This window comes from Lepeophtheirus salmonis, chromosome 3, assembly GCF_016086655.4.
Source record: "Lepeophtheirus salmonis chromosome 3, UVic_Lsal_1.4, whole genome shotgun sequence".
In the NCBI taxonomy this organism is placed as follows: Eukaryota; Metazoa; Arthropoda; class Copepoda; order Siphonostomatoida; family Caligidae; genus Lepeophtheirus; species Lepeophtheirus salmonis.
The window spans coordinates 30926242-30953595 of NC_052133.2; the positions used below are offsets into that span (position 1 = coordinate 30926242).

The window sequence follows — 27354 nt, forward strand, 5'->3', positions numbered from 1 at the left end:
TATTTATTGAGTATTATAATACATGTGTTCCTAATACAATAATGCATTTAATGCTCTTATTCCTCCACGATTCTCCTCCTCATTTCTGTCGATCCTTTTAATTTTTCTTAACTAATTTGTGTCGTATAACCTCGTCAGACACAACACATACATACGTCCCGAGACATAAAAATACAAATGAAAACTTAAATATATATTTTTCTCTTTCTAATTTAATTTTCTTGTTTTTTGAATTATCAAATTTATATTTAAATACAGGTTTGAAGGTATAAATTGGAGATATACAGGGTAGGGCAACAAAATGTGGAGGGTTAATTATTGTTTATTTTCTCTTACTATGAAAATGTTGATTGATTATTTTTCTACATTCTGTTTCCACCATCCTTTTTGCCTAAACAAACGATAATAATTGATTAGTCATTTCATAATCATGAGCGAGCAACGAAGTTGATGTGATGAAGATTACACATAATTTTAAGCGTTCTATGAGCCTGGTTTTTAATTTTGCTAACATGAAAAAAAATGAAGAAGACCTCTCCAGGATGTCAGGAAGTGGAGGGTATAATTTAAAGAGGCATATGAAGTTCTTGTTCAGTTTGAAGAATACTATAAAGGAGGATCCCACTAAATGGATTAATCAACTACTCTTTGGCTACTAGGACCATCATGAGGGCTATAAAGTATAACTTGGGATTAGTTTCTTTCACAAGGACCTCACTCAACCTTCTGACCGAGTAAGCTAAGAGGCCATATTTCATCTGCCCAAAACATAAAGGTCTTAAAAATGTGAGTTTTTTACAGAATAAATCCAGTTCCAAATACACGATTTCAACAAACTGTGCCAATTTAAAATTCTGGCATGACACCGGATCTACTGACATCAATTAAAGCTCTCTAGTATCATTTTTTTTTTTTTTGAGTTATAATAATGGATGCATGATGTTTGTATTCAAATTACATCTTAAGGATGTTGTATTTATACTTATACAGTTTTTGCCAGTTGAGTCTGATGAGCACACTTTCCTAAACATCAGGGTTGCCAAGATATTTATGTCTAAGCTTGTTTCGGATTTAAAATCCTGACACTGTATATATAAAAACTCGTACTTACAATATCTTTATCCAGAGAATTCCATATTGAATAATGCAAATATAGATGAGATTAACCTATAATTGGACATTTAGAGTATTGATCCTTCGAGTTTCAATGCAATTTTTTATTGAAATATTATTTGGGTAGTTATATTTTTTCAAATTGTAGTAATACTGAAATCCAACACTATTTAGTAGTTATACATAATAAATATGTAATATTGAATTTTCTTCGTTTAATATTAATTAGTAGTACTTGAAAAACTAGCATAGTACATGTAATTGAAGACTGTCTAGTGCCTGGTTTTCTTTTTGTAAGTAAGTAGTTCGTGGTATTTCAATTGGGTAAAAAAATCAATTATTTATTAGCTTATAATAAATTAACTATATTTATTTGTTAGTAATTAAGCAATGCATTACAAACTTAGATACATTCAATAATATTATTATATTTAACAGTTAGTAATCTATTTTTAACCATTAAGAATATATAATAATCACAATATATTGTATTGAAGCCTGTTTTTCCAATTTTGCTGGTCCAACAGATATATAAAGAATATCCAACTTAAAGTTATATTCTTTTATGTCATATAAAAGTAAGTATATTGGATGAGAATCTGTGATCTGTTGTCTACATTTATTTGTACTCCAGGTACATACAATGATGAGATAATGATAATTTATTATGTAATCTCTAAACTTCTTCTCCAAAAAGAGATATAAAATACTTAAAATGGTCTGTATATAGAGACAATAACGTATGATTTTTTTCAAACTGTTTGACTACTCTTGTGTAATTAATATTAAAAACATTCACAGCCTAACTAAGCCAAAGTTTTTGTTCGTTCGAAACCTCGACGTTCAAAAAGAAAAGAAAATAATTAGACACAAACGTGTCTACAAATGATAACTACATTTAGTAGGCATCTACAGGGTCGATTTTTTTTTTTTTTCAAACCCAATTTCCTCTCCAAGCAATTATCAAATTAAAAAAATAAAACCAGATTCTTAAAGCATGATGGGTTTCCATTTATTTTTTTAATAAAATTATATCCAGCTTCAATTATAGTCTCTATGCGAGGCCGACAGTGCAAGCAGGCCTTCGCCACTTGGTCCAATGGCAAATCCTGGAATTCCTTCTTTATCCGAATGATAAGTTCATCTTTGTTGTTGCTGAGGGTTCGGTAGGTTAGTCGTTCGATGACACTCCACACTAAAGAAATCAATCAGATTCAAATCGAGTTAGAAAGCCAAAAGTCTAACGAGATGAAGTGGTCAAAATTGTTTTGAAGGCATTTGAGACTTTTTTTTCTCATTTCTGTTGCCTCAAAATCCCCTTTAGAGGCCTCAAATTACCTCTAAACCCTAAACACGAACGTCTCACTGAGTCCCCAGATTTCGAACAATTGTTATGCTGATTCCAAGGAGGACTCCATCCTTTTTCCAAATATTTGGGACAACAAATTCGTCAATTGATTACGTTTTTTGGAACTGGTGTAGATTTGAACAAGCTATCTAACAAAAAAAAAATCAGCTGCCAAAGTGCCCTTGTTTTCTCAAGATAACGTGCCAAAGTGGCGGCATTTATAGCTTGCCCTGTAGATGTAAGTAGAGATCCGTTCAATTTCATGTTTACCCCTCCAAATAGTATAAGGAGGAGAAGCTAGCATGTTTAGACACATCATTAGCAAATGATGAAAATCATTCGTATTTTGAACATATTGACAAGAAAAAGTAAACAAAAAATAAATTGGTATCCCTGAAAATTTTAATAATGTGTAGGAGGAGAGCAACTTAGCTCTCATGACGTCCCCATAGATCAGCTATAAGCAACTGTGACGATGGGAAAGAAGGAAATAAACAAGGAGGGAGGTAAGAATGTCTCCAATGACGTTACTCAAATTTACTCTGATTCCAACAAGGATATTAACATTTATAACAACTCTGCAACAAATCCTCAAAGTTACTCTCTATCTTTTATCAACACGCACAAATGTTTAATTGGGGGTTTGTATATAAGTGTACGTAGTGGAAAAGGAATTTCACTCCTCATTAATTAAAGTGTAATTAGGATAACAGTCTGGTAAAATAAAAGATACTCTTCAGTTTGCCAACTCCAAAAGAAAAAGAGGCGAGCCAAAAAAATGATTTCAGTTAGTATCACTGCATAGAATACTGGATATTTCTAAACTCAAGCCTCCCTTCTACAAATAAGGTGGAAGAACAATGATATATTATAAGTTCAAATGGCCATCTTATAATTGTTTAATCATTTGTCGTATATTTTTATGGGGGAAAAAAGTATTTATTAGATTTAAATAACCAAATAGTATATCAAAAAAATGAGGTCTAGTTTTGTAATTTTAGTAATTATTTCATTTTAAGCCTATCAAAATCCTTTCTTTTTTAAATGTGTAGGTATATATTCGATTATTTAAATCTAATAAATAGGTTTTTTTCTATAAAAAAAGTATCACAAATGATTGACAAATGGCCCTAATTTTATGTCATTGTAGTAATTTATCAGTTCTTATGTATACCCAATTGGGGGGGGCTTGAGGCTATTCTTACCAAAGACATATTTATTGAATGCCTCATGCAACCTCCTGAATGTGCATGTTGTTTTCTTTAGTTACATTCAATATATTTAAAAGTGAAGTGAATAAGATATTAGTCGGTTTATTTGGTCATCAATTAATTATAACTCACAAATCAGAATTGGAGACTCGTACACGAGTTTTTCTTGTCTTTTATTAAATTGGGACTTATAACACCATGAAGACTCGATGTATACAAGAAAAAAGAAATTTCAAATTGGACTAGTATTCAATGTGAAAAACTCGTAACAAGAATCGAAACATTCAATTTTCCTTACAAAACTTGTGTAATTCTACTGGAATTCTGTGTCAGATCGACAAAGTTCAGATTTTAATCAGACTCAAGTCTTAAAACTCACAAACTCATTTGCCAAAAACTCAAAACACGCAACTTGACTTGTCTCGTCTTTGGAGATATCGGATTTACTTTTGAAACTTAATTCCAGCGTCTTTCTCATAAATTGAGACTAGTGGTTGCAAAAATATATAGATATGCACGTAACATTGAATTATTATTTGATATATGCCTAAAGAGTTATACAAAAGAATGATCCTCATCACATAAAACTGTTCATATTGAACGGAACTCTATTTACTCTTGAATTCGAATTATATTTATATATATACGTATATGTTTGAAAATAGGTCATTTGACTAACTAAAAGAAAAAAAATAATCCCTTTGTTTCATCATCGTTCATATTTTCCATAAAAAGTTTTATAGTGAAGACGGAAGATAAATAAATTATCTTCGAAAGTGAAACTAATCCACCTTTATTATTCATGTTGAACCAATTTTCTTTTAAATGGTTGAGCTCCATCAACTCACGTACATCATGGGATAAATAAAAAAATGGTAATAGTTTATAACATTCTTGGGATTTGTGACTTATATAATGGAATTTGCTATATATCCTAATATATAAAAGACGACTCTTTAACATCTAACCATCTTTAACATTGTCGTTGAAATAAATATTGAGCAGCGCTTGATTCACTATTTGTGAAAATTCATGTTAAATGCAGGGTTACATTATAAGAGATTAGATGATGACCAGATCAAAATCATAGAAAATCATCACAAAATAAGCGAAGGCTTTGTTAGTAACAACGAATACCCAAACTTTAAAATTATAAATATACACTATTCGTAGATGAAGATACTAGTGGTTGACATCTGGATAAATACAATAAATATTATTAAGTAACAATCATATTAATAATAATTTAATTAATGTGTTTCGATGTAACTGATATTACAAGTACCTGGTGACTAATTTCTTGGAATTTTTCTTTTTTCATTCATTAATCATTTCTACATCATTTGGGAAGTCATGTAATGTGATTTACGGTTAGTTTAATTCTTTTTTTTTTTCTTTTTTTGACTGGTATTTAGTTATATATTCCTTAGCAGTACATGAACCTTTTTTATACATATTTGTAACCTAGAAAGTAGTTGAACCAAAATATACACTTTTTTAACTTCGTCTTTAAAATTATTTTAGAAAATTAGTGATCTTGAATGCCATTCTACGAAAAATTACTCATAAAAACCATCCTCAGAAATTTTGTAATCATCATATTAATATAGTATTGTTTGTTTCATTCTGGCAAATAGTTTCAGTATATTTGAAAAGTAATCACTCAGAATTTTACGACAGTAAAATTGATATTCAATTAATCCAAACGAAATTATGGTATATGAACAATGAATAAATAATGACGATAATTAATGAATAGAATAGGTATACTTTTAGTATTTAATTAGTAACTAGTTACGAGAAAATGAATAAAAGCACATAGTTCTTGCAAAATACAAACGCTGGTTTTTAGACTTCAAGTTCTGTAGTAAAAGATGTTTGTGTAGGCTTACGAATTTCTAGTACCTATGATTTAGACAACGCTTTTAGAACAGGATTGTACAATGATTATTTCAAATTTTTCATTAAATTTTTGGCATATATCAAGGAATATTCTATATGGTATACATGGAGAATGCACTTTTCCCCAGTTTTTTTCATATGTAGTTGGTCAGAATAAGAGCGATTTTTTTTAGTGTTATAGTTATTGAAATTGTGTAATGAGTCTCTTAGAGAATTAAAATACTGTTTCGAAATCTATTTATATATTCCATATCATCAAAATAATAATTATTAAATAAATTTATTTTAATTTCAGGATACGTTCATTACCAAAGGGATTTAATTCATTTCCCCCTTTCATTTCAGTTATATTCTATTATTGTAAAAATAAAAAATTGCCAATAGTTGGTATTAAAAAATGCAAAAAAAAACATGGTTATACCTATATCCATATATGTATATTTATATAATAAGCCGAGTAACTACAGATTAAAAAAAATTAAAAATAATTCCTTTAGAATAATATTAAAAAAAATCAAAAGCATTCATTTTATTTTCCTATCATTCTTTCAAAGGTTGAAACCATTTTTTCTTTTTTTTTTCATAATTTATTAAAAATATAATTTTAAAAAGTTATATACATCAAATATATTTAAATGGACAATTATCATTTCACTTTTGACAAATATAATTAAATAATTAATTTATGGAAAAAATAAGGTATTTCTTTTGTTATTTAATTATTTATAGTATATGTTGTTTTCAACACAAAATCAATCTGAAACAAAAATAAAGAAAATGTATATTTACGATTAATTATTATACCTCATAAATATACATATTCTCTGCCCCAGAATTTCATTGACGTATATCGGTTATTTACAGGCTTCATATTTTAATTTGTAAAAAGAACTCTGATACCTGAGAACATTAGCTGTAATAAGGAGCCTTCATTGGATCCATAATACTTTTTTAGTTCCAATATGCCTATAGAAACATATTAATCTTTTTTGTATCACTCATCGATAATTTTGTCGAATTTTAAGTTACAATTGCAGAATCATCGAATGATTTATCAAAATAATATATTAATAGAAATATAATATAATTATATTAAGAATACAACTAAAGTAATCTCGACTCAGTTTTGAGACAAATCCTCCCAGCTTTCTTTTGTGTTGACAGAGTACATATTTTTTTCTTGAATTCAAATATTACTCGAGCCCAATACAAGATTGACATTACTAAAGTCAACAATTATCTGAAAATAACTCGTATTTGCCACAAAATCAAGTCAAAATCGAATCATCAGAGCATTTTTCTTGGAGTTTCCCCGTCGTTGTCTTCAGAACAAAGTATATTATTTAAAAAATTCGAAACAAATCGAAATATTCGAATAATTATTAATCCAATGAAACAATCAAAATTATATCAAAAAGAAGATACAAATTGGTATTGATAAATTGGCGGAGTTATTAATTTAATTTAATCTTTGTTGTAATGAATTAAATACAATTTTTTGAAATAATTTCATATAATCCAAATAGATATTTTCTAAAATATCCTACATTGTTTGATTAATTATAATTTGACTGCCTTATCGGATAGTCAGACCTACGTCATTGTTAAACAACATTGATTTGATCAATTCAATGGGGAAATAATTTATTTCCTGATATCTTTACTCAAACTTGAATTTGAGCTTTGACATAACACTCCAAAAATCAAACTTGATAGTTATATCTTAAATCCAACGGTAAAATATCTTATTCTTAAATACATCATATATAGCAAAGGGAAAATACGCCCACATTTAAGCGTATATTGTCAAAATTGTACAAGTTACAACTAGGATATAATAACTTGTACATACAAGAAAATTCAGGGGCATCCACGAGGGAACCTAGAGGAATTCTGTAGCTCACACAGACCCCTCTCCACCAATCTATCATTTTTTGGCATTGATCAAGATAAATCGTCACATAGCAAGACAAAAATTGAATGTTAAATTAGGGGAAACAAACTTTTACAGGATTTCTTTTATTTTTCAGATTTTTTTATAAATTCAGACCCACACTTCAAAAACAAAAACTAAAATATAATCCTGCGGACGTACCTGAAGTTGTACAATTATATATCCCAGAAGGCTTAAAAATGACCACATTTTCACATCTCTATTCATAAATAATACAAGTTACACTATAAAAAGGTGATATTTAACTATTTTTGCACGCTTAAAAATTCATGCATTTTCACATATTCAATACAAGTTGCAACTTAAAAATCTCATTTTTAAGTTGCAATTTGGTTCTTTTTTTTCTTTTTTTGCCTGATGTCTTTACTCAATCTCGACTTGCCACAATGCTCAAAAACTAGAATTTGATACTTAATACTCGAACCCAATACTATTTTATTGTTCAATACATTATAAATTGCAAAGTGAAAACGTAAAGATTTTTAAGCGCGCAAGACTTTCAATTGTAAAAGTTAGAACTGAGATGTAATAACTTGTACATATAAGTCATATAGTACAATTGTATCCTCGGATTTTCACATCTCTAATCATAAATAATACAAATTATACTCTAACAATGTCATTTATAATTTTTTATAAGGAACATACTTATAGTACTAATTGAATGCCTTTAATATTTTATAATTATAGAAAGTCTGTTTTTTCCATAGTAGTACAATAAAATATCTTTTGTTTTTTGTTCGTTATTTTAACTATATTTTGAAGTTACAATGACCTCATTCATACTGTGGTATCAATATTGGAGGGAACATTTTTATCTTACCTTTTGAAAGTGAGTAATAGCTCTCACCAATAGTTGATTTTATGTGTCAATTAAAACATAATTTTGTCACATATTTTTCGATCAAAAAATATAAAAAACAAAATGTCAAAAAACAATTTATTTACTATGAATGTCTATGAAATAAATGCTCCTACACAAACAACAAATCGTACAATAGTGAACTTGATATATCTTGGTTCGTGTATTTTTATTATAGGAGAAAGCCATAGTCTTTTTAAAGCGCATGCTTTCTTGGGAGTCCATGGAGGATAAAAAACTACTTTCTCTGACGGAGTAAAAAAAAAAGTACGATATTCGGTATTTTTTAAGATTGAAAAAAAGTTTTTTTAAGCTATGATTTAAATAAATATATTTTTTATATGCAAAAAAATTAGCAATACAATTAACCTCTATTTAAAATATATACCAACCTTATATAGTTATATAGTTTATTATATTATCTAAAAAATAATAATATCATTGTGAATTCATAGAGAAATGGTAACCTGTCACTTTTTGTAAATAAATAATCATTGAACTAAAGTTTATATACTATATTTATTAATATAACTCTCCATATTTGACAAATAATATTAAAATAATTATTTTAATACCCACTATACAATCCATCTTACAAATATACATAGTAAGCTATGATGATTTTTCCCTGTATTACATTTGTATTCTTTGACAAATTATCTTCAAGTTCCATCAACAAGGATTATTCTGATTAATCTTTTGGATGCGCTGCAAATTAACCTCCTCAATTAATATTTTTTTTAAAGAGTGGTTATTTAACTGGGTAAAAAGAAACCCCAAAAATAAAACGTATTTTATTGCATGATGAATGCACGAAATTTAATGATTAAATTTTTTTTCTGTCTGCCATTTTTGCTTTAAGTCCACAATTTGTGAGTATATACAGTGAGAATATGCAGATTATCTCATTATTATATATTTATGTGACTATACGTGTAGGAGGATTATATTTTTTCCCTTTTTAGTTATCTTAATGACATTTGTCAAGTTTATTTCGTTTGTAACGACATCAATAGATATACTATTAAACCTGAAACTAAATAAAATGGAAACTGAAAAATTGAAAGCGTAGTGCAGAAGACCTCCTCTTAAACCAAGTTTGGTATTTTGGAACAATTCAAAACTTGAAAATTGATTAATAAAAGAATACAATAAAGAATAAAACTACGTCTGGAGATCAGTAATGCGATAATATTCATTATCAGATAGATAGGGATGGAAAGATATAAATGTTAGGAAAACATTCGTTTATGTGCATACATCATAGAAACAGAAATACATAGAGGCGACAAGATGCACAAAAGACTGAGTAACATATTCCAGCTGACAAAAGTTCAAAGGAATGACGTCACATTTGTTTTTGAATAATACATATAATCAAAGAGAAAAATTATAAACAAGATTTCACTTATGTATGTTATTTTGAATTGTGTACTCTTAGAAGGTGTAACCGATCGTCTCGAACTCGAAGTGAGTCTAAAATGAAATGTAAGAAACATAATTAGTATAACCCAATATATTATATATTTATAACTCATATTTTCTTATTTCAGATAGAATGATTGGCTGATTCCCCGGCTACAGGACTGGGTTTCCCAAGTCAAAGAAAAAGAAACTTGAGAATTCAAAGAGAGAAAGGGATTTTCTCCATAAATTTCCTAAAGATCTTGAGCTTCTAAAGCAATGGATTATAGCAATTAGAAGCCAAAATTAGGAGGCAAATCATAATTCAAGAATTTGTAGTATGCAATTTTCGTCTACAACTATCTTTTATTAACAATTACAGGATACGTCTTTGAAATTACACTCACATGAATCAATTAATAATTATAATCTATGGCATTAAAAATGAATTAAATTTGAATAAAATAATTTTAGATTAACAGGTTAAGAACCTCATTTTTTGAGGATCTACAATACCCATTTGAGTAATTATATTCAAATCTGACGACATAAAAAAAGTTGACCAATCAATTTATTTCTTTTAGCTGAAATTGAAAACAACATACCCCCTCATTCAGCTACTGTTCATTACTGCAAACAGAAGATTTTAATCTACTGCTGCCTTACTATGACCAACTACCAATAGAAATTCCTTGTCGCCTCTATGTATTTCTTTCTCTAGATCATACATACATATTTTATGTATTAACTCGTCAAGAGAAGATCTATAAGTCTCCCCGGAAAGTTCTGTTAAATATTTAATAAAGTAATAATTACATAACTAATTTGCATATAATTATAGACATAGGTGACACAAGTTTTAAAAACATGCGACATAATTTTCATTCGAAATGGTCACCCTTAGCCTTGAACATAACCAAAGTATCTCTGGAAAAGATTTGCATTCTGCACGCACCATATCTAAGGGGAAGGAGTCCCAGGCAGTTTGGCCTTCAAGTCGTCAAATTCTTGCTTGGGGTCACAGAGGCTCTACTCTCAAGAATGGACCATAGGGAGTATTCTATTAAGTTTAAGTCGGGACTGGAGGGGGGCCCGACTATCTTGTCTTTGAAGCCACTCAAATTGGTTTAAACAACCGCTGTGTCTCTCTGAATGTGTGAGAGGGGCACCATCCTGTTGGAAGGTCTATGGCTCATTCTGGAAGTTCTGTTGGGCCCAGGGAACAAAACCTTTGTTATTTCCAAAACAATGGATAAAAAAATTGCATTTAATTTTACACTGTTTCTTGATTGAATAATATACTGTTCAAGCTTAGCAACAACGGCTTGAATAGGGGGCTTTGCTCCATAAAGCGAATATAAAAAAACGATAAATTAAAATAAATAAGAAAATATAATAATAATCTTAAAAAAAACCAATTTTGAACAAAAAGTACGTATTTTTTAAGTCCGGGACTTTTCAGCCCATGTAATATTTAGTCCCCCCCCCAAATATCCTTTTAAAAAAACAGATATTAAATAAAACTTTTGGTAAATATTGTACGCTTCTTAAATTATTTGAGATCAAGAACAATGGTAAAACTATTTTTTTTTTTTACCTAAAGTTAGTTGGAGCTAGTTAGACTTTGATAACCCAAAATTTACTGCAACATACATATATATATATTATATTATTTGAACCTATTTAGAAATAATATCAGTCAGTAGTTTGTTCACGTAATACATAAGTTTAAATCTGATATGTATGTCAAAGGATGAATAAATAATATTCTTAAGGTGTTTAATTAATTATTAGATTTCAATGTATTATAGCAGATAAATATATTAAATGATTTACTTATGATATATATACTGACTGTAAAATCTAAACATATAAAATGAATAAGCAAAATAAACAACACAAGGATTACGACACTTGTTGCAACTCAACCCTTTGTACTGAGCGTTACAATTAGTAGTGGGTCAGTCTTTATTTATATGGTTCAGTCTAGTGTTAGGATCGGTCCAATCAATTCTTGTTCATACTTTCGGATTCGGACTATAAGTTCTAGAAAAGATTAAAAAAAAGAAGGAATACAGTTTAGAGACGAAATCAAGGACTGAACTTTATAAATTAATTAATAGGACTAATATCCAGGAATGAACTAGACCGAAATAAGACTACAATGGACGAAACTGCAGTCTTCAGTCCTAAATAAGAATCGACACATCTCTAGATACAATATATCAAATTTCTTCAATAAACTTATATTCACTTGTTATAAAATAATCAATTTTATAACTGATAAAGTTACAGAAAGACAATGAAAAAAAAACTGCATTATAACAAAAATATTACTCCTCTCAGTAAAATCATTTTTCATCTCATCTTAGCTCTGGAAGAAAGTTGGAAAACGTTCTGGTTTTTGTATCACAATAATCACCATTGCATTATAAAATTGTAAAACAAATTTTGTAGTTGTAGCCTTTTTGATGTTCGAGAAAATAGTCTGCTTCAACTCTTCCCAGCCCACCTTACCTGTATTTTTTTAAACATTACGAATTTGCTGAATTCATATTTGTTTGTATTTATTATAAGTTCGAACTTTAGGAAACTGTTACAGGGTTCTTAAAATTTTAAAAGCCCTTCGGACAGCACTGTTCAGGTTTTAGTAGCCTGAAATTAAACGAACTGGCCCATTTTTTGTTTGCGAACTAGCAAGTACCTGGCTGCTCACGTAACACACAAAAGAACGGTACCTTCTCCTCTTATTCTCAGCCCTGAGTGCGAACCTAAGTACATTGAGTCCAATAGAATAATTTCTCCCGAGCCCGTTTTCCATGAGCTACGTTGACTCCATTTAAGGACCTTGTGCTTGTGCTTATGTGAGTTGCGCGTTGTAGTAGTCAAAAGAGTATCTCTCAAAAATAAAAGGACTTTAATTTCATTGAAATCCCCGATCGGATCATGTCTTGTGTATTTCATAAGTATAAAATTAGTTATCAAACTTTTTTAAGAACAGTCCATATATATATATATCATTTCTAAAACTTATCTTAATAGCTAGGAGTTTTTAAAATTTGAGCCAATTCTAAAAAAAACCTTTAACTTTCTTTACCTCTTGATCACCATACTTCATTTCTAAAACATAAATTTTCTTTAGGTTATTACACTATTTGGTTATATCCACTTTGTCTACAATTATTTTTTAGAAGGTCACATTGCAAATTTAAAAATGGCCGAATCTGAATGGGCCGATTGACAAAATTCAATAATAAAATTTTGAAAATTTAAGTATGCAAAAGAAAATATGGACCACACTTGGCCTTGATGACCTTAGCCGAACGCCTTTGTAGTGCTTTCCATGTAATTGCAACTTTTTGTCTCGGATTTTGTCACAAAATGGCTTAACATGGACAAAGGTTATCTTTGCTCATTCTGAAAACTTCATTGGGCTACCTTTCAAATGTTTCTTACATGAAAAAACTAGGAGATTCATATCTGTTGAAGAGAAAGTTAAACTATTCATGTATGTCCCGTAAGTGCTTAATCTTATTCATGCACCAAAAATGCACTTTTCAAAAGGGGATGAGTAGGTGCCGCATTCTGTTGGAAGATACGCGGTCACGAAGCTGACATATAGATGACCCTACTAATACAAAATACATATTATTTCTGGAAATATCTATCCTTCATACGTCATGTGTTAAAATTTCAAGATAATCTGATCGTTTGTTTACCAATTACAGTCCTCTAAGTGACGCTACTTTTTTTGTTACGAAAAATATAGAGAAAACTGAATTTAGTGCTTTGATAAAGCATTGCTTTTTTTATGGGAAAAAATAACGTCACAGCAAAAACTTAACTTGATAAATGTTATCCGGGCTCTGTTACATCGAAAGCAACAGTGGATCGTTAGTTTGCTGACTTCAAACGTGGCCGAACAAGCACCAGTGTTACTGAACGCTCTGGATGTCCAAATGAGGTGATTATACCGGAAAACATCAAAAAAGTCCACAAAAAGATTTTGGCAAACCGTAAAATGAAGTTGCATGATATAGCTGACATCTTAAAGATATCAAAAGGCAGTGTTTTCACTATTTTGCATGAATATTTGTCCATGAGAAAGCTGAATTCCAAATGGGTACCACGTTTGCTCACAGTCTACCAAAAGCAACAACATATAGATGATTCTGAGAGCTGTTTGGAGCTGTTTAATCGTAATAAAAAGGAATTTTTTATGCGTTATGAGACAATGAATGAAACTTAGATCCACCACTACAAACCTGAGTCAAATCGCTCGTCAGTTGAGTGGACAGCATCTGGAGAAAGTAGTCCAAGTCAAGCAAAAACGCATAGGTCAGCTGATAAGGTTTAGGCCTCCGTATTTTGGGATGCTAAAGGTAATTAGTTCATCGACTACCTTGAGAAAGGAAGAACTATTAGTATCAAATACTATATGGCATTTTTGGTGTGTTTGAAGGAAGAAATCGCGGAAAAACGGCTCAAATGAAGAAGAAAAAAGTGTCGTTTCATCTATGCAATGCATTGGGTAAAAAGTATCTAAAAACAATGGCAAAAATACGATAATTGCGCTTCGAATTGCTGCTGCACCCACCTTATTCACCAGAGCTGGCCCCCAGTGGCAAATGGTTCTTCTTAGATCTCAAAAAAATGCTCCAGGGAAAAAGATATAGATCGAACAATTAGGTGATTGCCGAAACTGAAGCCTCTTTTGAGGGACTTGACAAATCGTACTATAAAAGAGGTATCGAAATGTTAGAGAAGGACTGATTGTATCGCTCTTGAAGGAAAGTATCTTGAAAATAAAATTCCAATTTTGACAAATAAACTTTGTTTTATTTCTGACTTTATTGATATAGTAGATAATCTCTTACTTTGGGAAGCTTTACAGACCCAAAGTAGTACATTTTTCTTCAAAAATTCCAGAGAAACCTTCTGGTGTATTTTTATGTTCGATGTTGGAGAATCATAGTGGTATATTCATTTCTTAATACTTCTGCTTCCATATCTCATCTCTCGTAAATTTGAGTAAAATGAACAATAAACAAATTTTATTTACATTCAAACAATAAAACTGTGTTATTATGCCAACTGAAGCGTCAATCCTTATTAAAGTAGGAACATATGTAATTAAAAATAGGGGAGCGTTTAAAAAAGCAATCCTGTATAAATCAAATATGAAACCCATATATTTCTTGATAATCTTCCAAAATAGGAAGGTAAAGATAACAAAGTCTTCTAGAAATACCCTGTAACTAATTATCTACTCAATATTTTCTCGGAGTCAATCCTTTTTGAATGATTTATATATTTCCTAGGAATTGTTGGATTATTAAATATGTAATAGTAAGATTTGCCAAAGAAAGATCACGTTCTTACTTTTTTTCTATTTTTTTAATAATTATATTTGAAATCATTATTTCCCCTAAATTTTCATTTGATTAATTACCAAGAATTTTCCCCAGTTTTAGTAGGTCTAGAGATTTTAAGTAAGCGACTCTAACTTATCATTTGAACTTATAGTACAAAAAATTGAAATTTACCAAATTTATTCGTTCAGCAATATATCACAGCAGTGAATTTACAAGATAGCAATTAAATGGATTAATATCAAAAAAACATTAATATTATCCATAAACGCTCATCTAAAAGACTTTTACTTACTTTAGAATCATTTCTTACGGCAAATTTCCCTCAGGCGCTATGTACAATGTACGTAAGCAGATAGAACGGGTTTTGAAATTAAAAACACAAACTAAAATAAAGTAATTTGATTATGTGTACCAAGTAAGAAAATGGTACAGGGGTGGGTTAAAAATTAAGGGTCATGTACAAAGTATGAACCCAAGTTCATACTTTGTACATGACCCTTACATCAAATGACTCTTCTTACGCTAATTTGTTGAACTATAAATATATCTTACTAATCTGCCAATATACTAACTATGGATTAGAAAATAGTCCCACAATTGGGTGATAAAAACAGTATTTGCTAAATACCTGTTAATTTTAAGTCTTCTTTTTTTTTTCTTTTTCTTTTTTTTTTCGGAGAAAAGTTTAAGAGAGGGAAAATCATCTTTGTGAGCCATAAACTGTCACTATAATATGGAAGGGCGTAGCTGAATGGACAACACGACCGGGGTAAAATATTCCATTTAGTCTACACTGTACTTTAATTTGTTAAATAACTTAAAATCTTGATAATCCTTAAATATTCATACTAGTAAATGAATAATAGTCCAACCATTGAGAAGAGTGACGTGATTGGCTAATTATTTCGAACTCCTTTTATCGAAAAGTTTGAGACCTTAGAGATAGAAATACATACAGACAGGTGCAAGAGGAGCAAAGTATCTAAAAAGTATATCACCTGACAAAAGGGTTATAACATGATGTCACATTTTTTTGTAATTTTTTCATTAATAATTCGCAATTCCAATTAGAAAAATGATATTCAACTCTGATGCACTCTGAGGATTTAAAAAAAATGTTAATCAATTAACTTCTTTCCTTTAGCTGACGTTGAAATTGTAATACAGCTCTTCAATATTAAAGATAAGTAATAGTCAGTAAAAAATTGACATAGAAGTTTTATTTCGTTCCTTGACGAAGCCTTAATTCAAAGCAACTTATTCCAAAATAAACAGGTGGAAAAAAATCAAACTTGAAGTGACTTTCTCATGTTCCGTAGGCAATTCTCGACCACCTCGTATCTTAATAAGGATTGTATGTTGTGGGACTCGTATCTCAAGATATTAATCAATTTTTGTGTTACCTTTTCCCATTACTGCTGTCCATTGCTACAGATTGTATATTTTATTCTACTACAGCCTCAATAGGACGATCCTGTCTCTATGTTTTTATTTGTCCATGGTTGAGAAGACATACAAAGATTACAAAGTACTCAAAAAATTGTTAATTTATCTTATAGGTCCTTTAACTAACCTAAAACTATTATTATATATTATAGATATAAATCACTTCAAGTTGTTCATTTTGAGTATGATCATCTATAAATCGTAAGAGTTATTGATAAAGCTAAAATAGATGCTTGAGGCAATGTTTTTTATTGGTAAGCAGATTCTTAATCATAAAAAGTACGAAGATAAGTATCTTAATATGAGGCACTCAATATAATTTGGCAGAGTTGCACTTCCCTCTATAAATTGAGCATTATCCGATTATATTCAAATTACACTAGTCAACAAATATTTGACCTTGGATTGAGATTGTGTGTTCCTGATATCTTGAAAAGCATGAAATTGACCGTTAAAGCCCAAAATTTATGTTTTTGAGCTCCGCAAAGAGTATCATCATTTATATTATCAATAAGTCATGATAGATTGAAAAATATTTTTTCAAGAAACTAATCTTAAATTATTTTTAAAATACTAATTTTTTTAAGGTCTTCTTTCTCATTATTATCAAAGTGTACATATGCCATTACGAAGAACTATTATTTTCATTTTGTGATCAAAAATCAAAATTTTTAAAGACTTCCCAAAGGAAAGTGTACTTTTTGTCACTTTTTTGTATATACTTACAAGGCATTTTCTTCTATTCAGAAAAGATTCATAAATAATACATCATTTTTTTGAATTTGATAACATATATTTACAAAAATGGCTAAAAATTACTCTAAATCATGTAGATGCCATAAAAAATTAAAAAGCACTTTGTAGGCCACAAAACAAAAGTTTCGGATTACATAGGTCTTTTCATTTTAAAAGCAATTAGGAACACACTATGAAATAGTGCATTTCTAATTGCTTTTAAAAAAACCTGAGCCCAAAAACAAGTTGAGATTTTGTTTACTAGGTTGAAAGCATATCACTTCAAGATAAGTCAACTGACAACGTTATTTGACTTTTCAGTGAATGAAGATCCCTTAATAAAATCGGAAATAGACTTTTACTTCTGAAATACAAAGTATAATCTATAACATATATGTGTTCAAGAAATTTGGGAATAATAGACTGTTACCAAAATTTTGTGGATCAAGAAATTTATGACATAGGCTCTAAAGGACTATCTTCCAGATGATTAATATTATATATTACAAGGACGTACACGGATATATATTTTATTTCGAATTATTTTACTAATGCTTTAAGTAACTCCGTAATTTAGTAAACGTTTCGATAGGCAACATACCAGTAGTTGCATAAATACGCGGACTAATTTTTAAAAGCTTATATCTCGAGGTTCTGTGACCGGAAATGAAAAATTGCAGCACAAGTAACTCGGTAAATCTTTTGGCTTTGTTTTTGTTTTTCGTACTCGCATCAAACAAAGTCGTTCACGATGAATGACGAGGCCAAAAATCATATGGTTGCCACTCTCTTCGGCGCCGGTAGGTCTGTCAAGGAGATAATCAAGGACACTGGACTATCCAGGACTACTGTGTTCAAGGTCCAGAAGCTTGCCAAGGAGAGAAAAGATCTGAAAGACCTGCCCATACCTCTGGAATGACTCAGGATTGGCTCGCTACCAACATGCAATTTGTGAACAAAAAACATTTAGCCACCTCAATCACCTGATTTGAAACCCCCTGACTACAGTGTGTGGTGGCAAATTGAGAAGAAGGCCTGTGCTACCCGCCACCCGAATTGGGACTCATTGAAGGCCAGCGTCAATGAGCAATGGGCAGCCATGGAAGACCATTACATCATCAATGTGTGCAAGGCCTTCCGCGGGCGCTTAGAGGGTATCATAGCAGCTGATGGCGGTTATATTCAGTAATTATATTAAATTTTATACCAGAATAAATTATCTATTATATAATTCTCAAAAAAAAAAATGTCATACGAGTCTTATTACACATTTAATTATTTGCCACAAATATTCCGCGTATTTATGCAACTACCCGTACATATAGAGACTAACTTGCTAATCTTCTTCATAATTCCGTTTTTAATTTTAATATGTATATACGTTCTACCTTTTTCCGTATATACAATAATTCGTTTTCAAATTTTATTTTTTTTTGGTGCAAAAGAATCTACAAGCCATACCTTCAAAAAAACTTTGAAACACGGGGATTCGATCTTTTTTATGAAAAAGTCAACTTATAAATTGAAAAAAAAATTACCCTCCAGAGCCCAGGAATCTGGTCTGATTAGAATGAAACATAGATTTATGTACTTATTGTTTTATTTTTTTATTTATATTTAGCTTATTAGTGTTAAAATTATAAACTAAAACGATTTAGTATAAACTATAGTTATATAATAGCTAAGTTTATATTGTAAAAACCTCCTTGTATAGAACATTTTTTGTTATTTCTGTTCATTTGATGTAAATACAATCAAATCTACACGCCTTTTGACACTCTTGAAAATGCATCATATCAACAATTATCCATGAGAAAATACTGTTTTTGGTAAATATAAAGCAATTTTTCAAATATTTGACCCGGTAATTTATTTATTGTCAATGCCGTTGCTAACTTGCCATGTTCCTTCTTCAACCAATATGAAGATTGAAGATACATACTAAGATTAACTCGTTCATCCTTTTCCTAATTCCCTTTTTAATTCGTATTTAATATACGTTCTTCCTTTTTCTATCAATACAATAATTTGTTTTTTGGATTTTTAATTTTTTTTTTTTTTGTGTGTATTTTCGAAACGACAATTTGATGTTGTTTTATGAAAAAAATCTACTTATTAACGAAAAAACAAACTTGCCCTACAGAGCCCATGAATCGGTTCTGATTTGAATGAAACATAGCGTTATCTCAGAATTCTAAACAACTTTTATTTTATGCCTAAAGTATGTATCTGTCTCTGAAATAAATATTTTTTTATCATTGTTTTCCAAAGCATCACACAAACAAACACACACAAATGAACTATTTTAATACTATGTAGGATACTTTACAGTAAATACTCGTATATTAAAAACAAACATATTATTTTTGCAATAGAAATCTTTAGAAATGAATATCTTGTACATAAGTACAACCGGATAACCTAATATGGCTTTGGAAAGATAGGACATTTTACACAAATAATTTGTGAAAAGTTTTGAGATTATTTGAGATTGCATCAAAGATAAGCATTAGTAAAGAGACAAAATGCTCTACAGTTTAAATTGATCCTTTGACATAGGAAAAAATGCGAGCCAGACATCTGAAAATGATAATAATGTACATGTTCCTAGTACTGTATCAGCCAATCCTGTTTAATTTTCAAATGATGCAAAAATGACCATACACATCTAAAGTGACTCGTCAAAATGTCCCGAAGAGCTTGGTTAGGAGACTCTTATTCCTCCACCATCAAAGTTAATTTAAATACAAGGTTATACCATCGCTTGTACGACTGATCACGCTTTTTAATAGTGACGTCATAGATTAGGATTGGTTGTGTGTTTTGTCAAATATGTCTGTCTTGCCCAGGAGTCGGTTAGACACCTCAAATTGAAAATTCTATTAATAGTGACATTATAGATTATGATTGGTTGCATATTTTGTCAAAATCCGTCTATCTTGCCCAGCATGTGGTATGATACATCAAATTGAACATTCCAGATAGCCCAATACATGATGGTCTAACATTGTATATCTATTAATCTTGATCCACCGGATATTCCGGACCTAGTACCAAGTGATAACCATCTACTCCAGAGGAATGACTTTACAGATGAAAAATCAGGCTCGAAAATCGAAGGTCTCATATTTTTGCCAGAAGAGTTAACGATTTTAAGAAAAGAGAAATTCTGAAATGACATACACAATGCAAACAAGTTATTCAATTTAACGATGCTTATTTGACCTCAATCGTTAAAATAGTAATTAAATTCAATCAAAAAAATTTTATTTCTTTTTACTATACCTAACAATTAATTAAATTTTCAAACTATTTTAATATTATGGTTGGTGTTCAAATTTTGTTATATTTACCGTACGATTTTCTTTATAGTCAAGTGCATATATATAATCAAATTAATTATAATTATTATCAAATATATATATCAGGTCGTTACATTTATTGTATTTTTCAACCTTTAGAAATAAAATAATAATGAAGGGCTCTTTTTTTTTCTTTTTTGAAATAAATACATTTTTCAACGCCCTTTTTACTAAAAATAAGGAAAAAAACATTTATTTCTTGCGAAACGCAAAATTATTATTATTTTATTTAATTTTTGAACGATTTTTAATTCTCAAAAAGAATTAGAACTTAAACTCTAAGTCTATAATCGATATATTATAGAATAATTTCAACAAACAAGCTTTTTTACAACAAAATGTTCATCAAATTCAGTTGCCAGTACGTTATGTGGAAATACTTATTTTATAAAACACCGATTTTTTAGTTTGAATTCAAATTTTTATTTAATTTTAAGTTTTAATTAAAATCGGTCAACAAATAAATAAAAATAAATATTTTTGTATTTTGCCTAAGACAATCTCTGTACTCATTGTCATCTTAACAGTTTACAATTCTTAAGATAGAATTAGTCGAAATTTTATCTAATGAAACTTGACAGGTAAGCTTTTCTCCTCCCAACATTTTTCAAAACGTCACCATGTCATTTTTCCATTCTTTTTTTTAGCAGAGTGGCAGATCATATCTTCTACAACTCTATAAATTGGCATAAAAATAATTGATTATTGGTCAAATGGATTAAATGCAGTTCTACAATGTCAACTTATATCTAATCGGTGCAAATCCATCTGATCAATGAAAAGAAAAAATGATGAACTTTCATGTTTTTATTTCAATGATGGAACAATTATTGGAACAGACTAATATATTTATGTGTCCTGTTAACACAAAAGTAAGATAAAATGATCTTTTTTTAAATAGAGTGTGATGCTCATTTTTATTCTTCCATTAATTTTTATCAATTTGTATCAACAAATTATTTTCATTAACCTTTTGGGTGTGTTTCACTTAAACTTAAATTATCCAAAATTGATCATTACAAGAAAAGAATGATAAATTGTTAGAATATATAATATGAAACACCATATCGATGCCAATATAAGTTTCTTAAATCAAAAAAAGATTCTAAAACATAGCCATAATTCTTAGCTTTCTTAATTTATCCAACAAGTTTAAATACAACTCCTATAGTTGAGTCAAATAGGTCAGTGAAACATTTGGCTGTGTATATATACAATGGACTGGGTTATACTTTTCCTTTTTTCGATAATCAAAAACCAATAGTATTTTTTATTGTGTTTTTTCACGTAAATTTAAAAAAAATATAATTTTCAAAAAGATAGGATAGCACTAAGCTACCTCAATTTCACTTTGAAAATGAGAGGAAATGAGTTTTTTTTTTCTATAATTTGCAGTTCCGACCTTCCTTATGTAATTAATAGATATTTATATTAAGGGAATGTATACGATTATATATTCTCCTTGATGTGAAGAGATCAAATATGATGAAATTGTAATCATTAAATTATTCCAAGATAGTTTATTGAGCACTCTAAAATAGATAAATAAGGAGTAATTTTAATACTGTATTGTTTGGAGAATACTTAGAAACATATAATTTTATTTATTAACCCATTATACATTTCTGTTGATGTTATATTTTATCATTTTGTTTATTTTGATTCTAAATATCTAATAAGAGAAAATAAATATCACAATCCAGAATAATTTATCCACAAAAATTTTGTTTAATTAAATAATGAAAATATTTACATTACATTTGAATCAATTAAAGAGTTTGAAATTCTTTTTTTTCAGTATATCTTTCTTATAATTTATTTGATTTTAGAAAGTTATAGAGGTCTTGCTCGGAGTCATTCTTTAACATCTGTCTTCTACTGTCCTCCTGAGTCCTAATTGATCTCTCTTTTCTTGTAAGAAATACTGTGAAGAAACTATTGATACCATTTTTACAACCCTCTCACAACTTTGTGTGCGGCATGGCCATTTCAATACATTCATTGGTGTTTGGATGACCCCTTCAACTCGAAGTTGTTAAGGAGTAGGTAAGAGGTGGGTGGCACTGACACTTCTTCTGACCAGTTGATCAGATCAATGATGGTAGAAGTCCCACTGTTTATAGAAGGCAGTTTTTCTGATTCTGACAGATAGGCTACCCGGTTGACCGTTTTATCCACTCTCTCTCTCTCTCCTGATCGTCAGGACTCGTTCTTCACCTATGATTCTCTTCTTTTGGTTATCAAAACAAAACTAAGCTTGTAGGATTATTTCACTGTGAGCATACGGAGCAGATATTTTCATTTTTGGCATCACGAGTTCAAGCACTTCTTTTTTTCTGGGATTTGAGACAATTAATTTGAAATATGGTGTGCCTTGGTCCTTTTATCCAACAGTACTTCACCTTGGTATTGAACCAAAATGGATAATGCACATCAATTATAAACTCAACTATGAGTATGAGATTTTTTTATTTTCCCCCTTCAGTCCATGCTTTGATATCCAAGAGTCTTAAAAGTATGTTAGCAGTGGTGAGACTGCAGCTGTAATAAACAGGTGAAATCTCAAAGAAAGCCATCCTTTCAAGAAATACTCCTTCTCTGATAGCACACACTATCATATAACCGTTGTGTTGATCTGTAGACAAATCTTGAATAACTTTATTACCAATGGGCATCGTTTCTTAGACCAACACGATCACCTCATCCACCATGAAGTTAGCTCACTATGTCGTGGGTGTGGTTTAAGAGATGAAGAAACCCTTCATCTGGTTCATAAATGTCCTAAATTTATGATTGAGAGGACACACCTTTTTGACAATATTCAACTTTTTCAAGGGCATTCCATCTCCAGCCTCTCTAGCTTTTTAATGAATTCTGATATCTGTGACTGCCTAAAAAATGCACTATCTTTAGTTGGATACATAATCTGGCAAACTATTGCAAGGGCACCAAAGTTAAAGTTATATTTACATGTGCCCGTACTGATTGTATGTTTTATTTGAAGTGTAGCAATAAATGTTTTATTATTACACAGTTTGAGTAGTGGTGGGCCAATAGAGATTCGGGGAAAGTCTGCATTCATGCCAGTAACCAAGTCTATCAACTTACCTATTTCCTATACTAAACATCAACCAGACCAGTTTTTTCTCAAACTGTATTTCAAGTTTTTTGCATAACTCCAGTCTTTACACCAGGTTTCACACTTCTTGAGTCCCCTCCAATGGTCATGACTGCTTTATCAAAACCCCTCTCCTTTAACCATTTCAATATAAACTTTGCAATTTGTGCAGCGTGTGATTCTTCCTTGTTTGTTTTCTCTTGTATAAAGTGTAATAACTAATTATTCCCAGGCTCACTAGCAACACTATAAGGATATTGCTTGATCCTACTCATAAATGAGTGGTCACTGTCCATTGCTTCCATCACCAAATTAGTCAAGTCGATTTTTCCATCAAAAATAATACAGGGGATTGTCTCCTCCTCTCTACATCTATTCTCAAATTTGTCTCTCATCTCTTTCATCAACTGCTCCTACGCTCTTCAAATCTTATTTTTGTCAATGATTTTCATTTGGTTATCCTCTGTGATTACTCCAGCGTCAGTTAGTGCAGCAATTGCTATTGCTGATGTTGCTCTCAGCCCAGTATCATACATAATAATAGCGAGGGCTATATTTGGAATCGTGTAATAATTTCTTGTACATTTGGTGATGCCCCAGAATTACGAACATTATCGTGACAAATTCAGGATTATCTTCTTCCATCTCTTTTTCCTCCCCCAATATCAATTTTTTGCCACTCACTTCTGCTACCGTCTCTATTTTCTCTGTCTTTGCCTTCTTTTCCATTTCCTTCCTTTCCAATGTAACTGATCAGGTTTTCCTATTGGATGTTGTACTTTACTTCCATTCTTTCCTATCTAACCTTAATGTAACAAGATTATTAGCCGGAACATTCTTTACTATTGTATAAGAACATTTAATCTCTCAGCAGTATCAGCATTAATATCTTTAGATATCCTGCAGAGTATGGAGATCTAACACCAAGAGCTCCCTTTCAGTTCCAGATTAAATGAAAAATTGATTGATTCCTTGTTTTTACTTTTGCCATTTCGTTCACCGTTAAATGATTTAAATTAAAGATGGTGATTTATTAAGACAAATCGAATCAATAGGAAACAAAACGAACAAAGAAATATAGGTTTTAATAGAAAAGAAGCTAAGTTCGTTTAAGCTTCACGTTTAATTAAATTAGTTTATGACTCTATTATTATGTGTGTTAACTAATATAAGGTCTATCTAAATTATTTTGAAATAGATTTTGGGTATGGATTTATAAAATATTTAAAAGTTAACTTAAACTACCAATTGGGCTCAATAATGACTTTTAAATCTATACTAAGCATAGCATCATCAAATCATAACCTGACTTAACTTAATGTTAAGTTATGATTAAAATTAATATATATATTTGAACTCTTCACAGTTAAAAGGATAATAAATATACATTTTCTTAATATGAATATCTATAAATTACATAAACAAAGTTCTAAAATATATTTCTTTAAACCGCATTTTCTCTAATTTTCAAAGTGAAATTGATGTAGCCTAGGGTTATCCTATCTTTTTTTAAATTTACGTGAAAAAACACAGTTAAAAAACACTAAGAGTTTTTGATTTTCGAAAAAGTGAAAAGTACGACCCACCCTAGCATACATATTTGAAGTAAAAACATAAATTGGTATTTTCTCCTTTGTTATTATTTTTCTTCAAGACTTTTTTTATGCTGATGCACCACATATGTCGATTAGAAATAATTATTGAACAAATATATTATTACAGAGTAAAATTTTGACATTTTTAGCTATATTTCAGAGGAAAGACCTAAGAACATATTTAATCTTCTCTATGCAATCATGAAAGAAGCTTCACTATATAACATGTTCTATATAATTAAGCATCAATTGTATTGGAAAATTGAATATTATTTGATTATCTACTTATTGATTGTTTCCCTTTCATCATGGCCGTAATAATTGTATGTACAGATATTAGAGTTATGCTGATACCTAACAAATTCAAACATTTGAGGAATCACGCTGAACCTTTTTTTTGGTACTGTGTATGAAACTAAGGAACACATCTGAAATATATTCATAATATTTAATGATTATTCCAGAGACTGCAGTAAGGTGTTTTATTCAGTTGCCCATGCTTTTTTTGTTAATGGATTTTGTTACATGGAACTTAGAAGGACACCTTGCCCTTGGCCATAATTATTTTTGGGCTACCCAAAAATTAGTTAATTTCTTCGAAGAAGTCTTTGGCAATTGGGTTTTGCATAATTAACTCTAAGTGGCACGTTGCAAAAAGTTAACATTGAATGGAGTAATGGGGCAAACTTATTGCGGCTGGTTCAGATATACTTTTATAGACAGACCAACTTATGAAAAGTTGTACAATGAGTACAATGTTTATTTATATTTTTTTATAAAATGTAATTAGCCAATTTCTTACGTTGTATTTTTATATTAAAGGTATTGAACACCTTAAATAAATATATATACACTTTATTTATTTTAAGCACAAAACACATGAAATTGTAGAAAGTGGCAAAAAAATTTAAAAATCATATTTTTTAGCTTTAGGAAGTATCTCTTAATTTTCTTACTAAATGTATATTTTAGATTAAAATACAATGGTTAAATCATAGAAATCTCATTTTTTTGAAAAATTACTATTTATAACAAAAATAGGGAAGAGAGCTTCAAAGAATGTCACTAATTACTTCAATCCATAATTAATAATAATTATATTCTTCTTTTTTACCTCAAGTTGTTTGAATGCTGGGCATCAGCATCACCCAAAAAAGCTGTAAAAAAGTGACAAAATACACATATTAGCTTGATTATATGTATCGTCTTATTAGTATCCATTCCCTACGCTAGATGTGGCTTTTATAATAAGAGTACCAAAGATGACGTCACTTTATTATTTTCACTAATGACGTATGGAACTTTTAATTCCCCTCGTAGAATTTACTTTATAATCAACTCATGTAAAAGAGTCAAGTAGAAAAGAAAACAGGTGGTACTTTGATTCTTTTTTGAAATCATGTCAATCATCAATCCTACTCCGAGTCCAACAACTACTTATAACACCTCAACAAATCAATCATGAACTCACGTACTTTACACTTCGATGTTCCCTCTTCAATAATCAAAGAATAATGATACCAGCTTTAGAAAATAAAAAAACTCTTCGGATTGCCAACTAGAAAAAGTATTGAGTTCGTCTAAAGCAAGATTTTTACACTCAATTAACTAGATACTTAATTCAGTACTACCATAAGTCTTGCTCCCACATTCTCGTCGTGCTCCATGAAATACCCATCCCTAGTTATAGAGCAGACAAGTCGGTTAATAAACTATATTTGAACAAATATTGATCACGTAGTCTTCGTTTTGCCACTTGCTTTATAGCTTTGCCTGACTCTACTCTATAATTTACATAATACAGTTCTTGTATAGCATGATATATTTCAAAATATTGCCTTCTGACATTTTAATACACCCTATGCATACATAGGGTTGTAAATTATAAGCATTTTTAAGACTGCAAGTTTTGTTGTTGTTGGTAATCTG

The 27354-nt window shown here is 30.0% G+C and overlaps 1 protein-coding gene across 1 annotated transcript in view; it reads right to left on the reverse strand.

Moving 5' to 3' along the window:
- The window catches only part of LOC121114902 (uncharacterized), a 265038-nt gene extending 256503 nt beyond the window's left edge, over positions 1 to 8535 (reverse strand). The window contains 1 exon segment of the mRNA XM_040709015.2: positions 8352 to 8535. The gene's annotated coding sequence lies outside the window, so the exon portion shown is untranslated.
- Between the last annotated feature and the right edge of the window lie 18819 nt (positions 8536 to 27354).